The 4,985-nt window shown below is 36.0% G+C and overlaps 1 pseudogene; it reads left to right on the top strand.

Annotated features, from left to right (window-relative positions):
- The first annotated feature begins 3,913 nt into the window (after positions 1–3,913).
- Positions 3,914–4,542, top strand: LOC132352584 (COP9 signalosome complex subunit 8-like; annotated as a pseudogene).
- Positions 4,543–4,985: the final 443 nt, after the last annotated feature.

Raw genomic sequence — 4,985 nt, 5'->3', positions numbered from 1 at the left:
CATGTTGGTAGCAGAAGACAAAGTCAGTACAACAGTTTTGACATGAGAGAGAGAATTTGATTCTATTCTAAGAAGAGAAAGAATAACTGGAGTGAAATAAGAGATTGGTATGAAATAAGTTGGAAAGTTTGGCAAAGTCTAAAGCATGGAAACCTTAAAGGTAGAGTTTGGATTCAATTCTAATTGAAATTAGATTTGAATTAGGCAAAAACACATCTGCCCCGGAGATAGAAATTTGTGAATCATCATCACCTAAAGCTTGATAATAAGCAAAATTGCTTTGGGTGACTATAGATAAGGAATAGCTTAGGACAGAAATCCTCTTTTTTTCAATATTTAGTGGTCAAAGTGGAGGCTCTCCCACATGGTGGAGGGGGAGTTGAAAGAGTGTTCAGCAAGACAGAATGATATCAGGGAGAGTTTTACTATAAAGGTAAGAGTATTTCAAGGAGAAATAGTCAGCTGAATATGATGCTACTGAAAGAGAGAATTAAGGTAAAGCTAAAAAAACATTTTCAACTGGAATTGACAAAATAGGCCACTGATGACTTGGGTAAAACCACATTTGGAAAGGGAAGAACATTTCATTCAAAGGATCCAAATTTTATCTTTAGTAAATATTTATATGGAACTCTTTCTAAAGTATGTTCTTTACTATTTTCTTAAATTAAGAAATCTAAATAATTTAATCTCTATTTAAAGGCTCAATAATCATTAGTTAAATTACTGCTTATATTTTTTATACTGCTGCAATATGATGCTTTGGAGGTATGTGGGGTTGTTTAATCCCACTCTATCTCTAGATAAGGATATGTGTGTCTTTGTGTCTGTCTGTGTCTGTGTGTGTGTGATGGTTGTTTTGTTGATTTGTTTTTTTTAATTTTTATTGGCTTTTAAGCGTTTTCATTCTCCTCTCTTTATGTTGGGCTACATGGGCTACACAGCATTACTTCTTGCTTTGTTGGCCCAGTTAAATACATGCACACTTGATTAAAAACAAAAAAGAACTGGGCTCAAGTTTCAGTTAATATGTATATAACTTTGTGTGGTTTATTGAAATAAGAGGTTTAGGCAAGTTTTCTCATCAGTAAAAAATCCCATACCGTCTTTTACAAAATGGTTGCAAGAAGCAAATAAAGTCCATGAAAGCTTCATTAAAACCATAAAACACTATGTAATTATAGACACTCTTATTATTAGATAATGAATATTGTTAATTATAGAAATCCCAACTCTTCTTAATTAATTTATTCTTTGTACTCTTCTCTGAGCTAGAAATTTTGGTGAAGATTTTTATTATGAGTAGTCTAAAATAGAAGAAATAGTTTTAGGTTGGAGAAGCTCTTATTTTGTTTTAACTACAAAGGTTATTTTGGTTACACACCCTTCTCTTTCCCTTTGTGACAGTGTTGTTAGGTTGTGCAGGTCACCTCTAAATGATATCCAGAAGTAAGGGGTGACTGTACACGGGTTTTGCTGAATATTATGTAAAAAGTTTCATGAAAATGAATGGCATTTTTCCCTTTCATTGTATTGTTATATCTTCTCTTTTAATTCCAAAGATGATAGTGCAATAAAGAAGACATAAGCTGTATCAGTGGAAGCTATGTTAAAACATTGGTTTTCTATTCAAAATACCCATTTTGTGGGCCCAGGAGCTTTGTAATACAGTTTGCTACTTAAGAAAATAGTTGCTCAATATGCTCAAAGAGCAAAATTTGAATTATCTAAACAACTGTCAGAGTGGGAAGTATAAGGGCAGATTTTGTTCTCCTGTTTGTTTATTTGCATAAAACTTTATGTCATTGCTGCCATGAAATGGATATTTTAGGGGATAAAATCTTATTGTGAGCCAGTTTTTAAATATGAATTTCAATTTTAATTAAGTTAATTAAGAATAAACACCTGTGGCATGACCTCCTAAATATGGACATGACAACATAGACCAGAGTCAAAATTTAGGGTATCAACAAGTAAAATTTCCTTCTCTTTCAGATTGCATCACTTCTTGATTTTGCAATATAGAAATATCTTTAAAGATTTGTATTCCAGGGCTTCCCTGTTGGCGCAGTGGTTGAGAGTCTGCCTGCTAATGCAGGGGACACGGGTTCGAGCCCTGGTCTGGGAAGATCCCACATGCCGCAGAGCAACTGGGCCCGTGAGCCACAACTACTGAGCCTGCACGTCTGGAGCCTGTGCTCCGCAACAAGAGGGGCCGCGATAGTGAGAGACCCGCGCACCACGATGAAGAGTGGCCCCCGCTTGCCACAACTAGAGTAAGCCCTCGCACAGAAACGAAGACCCAGCACAGCCAAAAATAAATAAATAAATAAATAAAAATTAAAAAAAAAAAAAAAAAAAAAAGATTTGTATTCCAGAGAAAAGAGAAAAACAATCTATGGCTTTATTTTCTAAAATTATTGAAGCTCTCTGTTTACTGACAACAGCATCAGGGCTGCAGACAAACAGTAAATTCCAAAATATGGTAATAATTTTGAAATTATTATTATAAGTAATATTTTTGAAGGGGAAGTGTGTACATGGCAGTGAGAACTTTTCCATTGTCTAGATAAATATGGCCCCAGCTTAGCCTAACAAGGTCTACAAAGTATCGGGACTCTATTGTTAGGGAACTAATATGCTCCTCTAAAGAGAGGTTTTGTTTTCGCTTTCCCTACATTATCAGAGTGTTCACTGAAAAATGAGGCTCTGTAAATTTTTATCATAACTGAATTAACGTTTGGAGATAGGCTAGACATATGGCAATCTATCAAAAAATTCACGTTCGTGAAGAAAATTGGAATGGTGGTCCTTCTAATTGTACTCAATTCCTAAAACCCTCACTATAGAAGATTGTCTTACATGTGAAGAATTTTATCAAAATCACTAAGTAGAAAAAAACTAGACCCCTCATTTTTCTGTTTTTGTTTGTTCGATTTGTTAAACAAAAGAAAAACACACAACTGCTGAGGAATGGATAGGAATAGTGTTTGAGAACATCTCAGGTACTATGAAACCAAACTATTCAGAAGTTTAGAATATGATACTTTAGAAATAAGTGGAGAAAGATTGTGGAGAGGTGACAATAAATGTGGATTTTATCTTTCTGATGTTAAATATTATGTTTATAATGCCTTACTTTCAATCTGGACTAGATGAAATAAATTTGCAGAGGTGGTTGTTAGTTTCCATATTTATTTTTTTTCCAGTCATCAGTTATATATATAGATGTACTATCCAATGATGTTTTAATAGAAATCAGAATACGTATTTGTATTCCCCTAAGGCTAAATGGGGCTTAACAATTGTGGGTTTTACATCACTAATTTTCCTCCCAATTCTAAATGTTACCAATATGAGCAGTGATTACTTATGTTCACTTTAGGGAGGGGAAAATTAAGTCATGAAGAACAATAGTTACTTTTACAAGATCAGACTGTATCAGGTAGAAAATACTGGAAGGAAATTTCTAACATCATTTATATTCAGCCATAGCTCTTTAGTTGCTGTAACACTTGAGTGAAAATTTCCCTTAAGCCCTATTTTTCTTCAAGAGGTGGAATGAAACATTTTGCAATACTGAAGCAGGATTGTAGTTATTTCCCAGATGGAAAGTAAGGTCAAATTTACCAAGGCTATTTAGATTGAAAAAGACAAATAGCAAATAATAATTTGTAGAATAAAAGAAGAAATAAACTTAATAATAAATTTACTTCTTGCCTTCAAATTCTAAAATCCTATGAAATATGGAAAATAGTGGAATTAAAGTTAAAATTGGTTGAATAACTTCAAGGTAAACAATGCAAAATGCTTATGCAGAAATTATTTCCCAGGCTTTTATTTAAAATATGCCCAAGCTTGAGTCTGAGGTCCGGCTCTGTGGGGAGGTTCGGCGGCGGGACCGGCCGGGAAAATGCTAGTGGAGGTGATGGCTGAAAGTTCCTTTAGTTTCAAAAAGTTGCTGGATCAGTGGGAGAACCAGGAGCTCAAGGCTCCAGGAGGAATTGCTACACCCGCAGTGTATGTCGGCTTCTAGCTTTACATCTGCTTTATAATGACATGAATAATGCAAGATATCTTTGGAAAAGAATACCACCTGCTATAAAATGTGCAAATTCTGAACTTGGGGGAATTTGGTCGGTAGGACAAAGAATCTGGCCCAGAGATGTCCCCAGGATATATACCACCATCAGCGCTCACCCGTGGTCTGAGACGGTCCAGCCAATCATGGAGGCACTTAGATATGCCGCCCGGAGGCGAGCTTTCGCCCTGGTCTCTCAAGCATATACCTCCATCATGGCTGACGATTTCGCAGCCTTTGTTGGACTTCCCATGGAAGAGGCTGTGAAAGGTATCCTAGAACAAGGATGGCAGGCCGACTCCACCACAAGAATGGTCATGCCCAAAAAGCCAGTTGCAGGGACCCTGGATGTTTCCTTTAACAGGTTTATTCTCTTATCGGGGCCTGCCCCCATTCCACCCATCCCCAATGAACAACAGTTAACCAAATTCACCAATTATGTGGCTTTCCTCGAAAACTGACTTATCATGCTGAGTTCAAGATCCACCTTCAGAATCCTGAATACTGACAGAAAAATGTAAAATTTTTATTTTCAATTTTATTGGATGAATTAAGCACCTCAGCATTCTTTACTGAGTATGTGATTAAATACATATAAAATATAAAGTATATTATATATATTTTTGTCCTTAAACATGCTGAATTGTTGTTGAAACAATTCTCATTTTGTAATAGTTGACAGTTTGGATGGAGCCCGTCAATATTAGGCATTTATATTTCCTAGTGACTCATAAAATACAGCTCTCCTGCTTCATGTAGAACAGTGGTTGTCAGTTGTTTTTTTCTGCCTCAGCACACAGCACACTCCCATCTCTACCATAAGTTGATAGTTGCAGTGATGCATCTGGGGTTTGAGGAGGACTGTCCCCAGGGGCAGTATCTGAAGTTCTGGGGACTCTAATTC

The sequence above is a fragment of the Balaenoptera ricei genome, chromosome 18, assembly GCF_028023285.1.
Source record: "Balaenoptera ricei isolate mBalRic1 chromosome 18, mBalRic1.hap2, whole genome shotgun sequence".
Classification (NCBI taxonomy): domain Eukaryota; kingdom Metazoa; phylum Chordata; class Mammalia; order Artiodactyla; family Balaenopteridae; genus Balaenoptera; species Balaenoptera ricei.
Note: the sequence above shows the minus strand (reverse complement) of the source record. Positions and strands in the feature narration are given on the sequence as shown.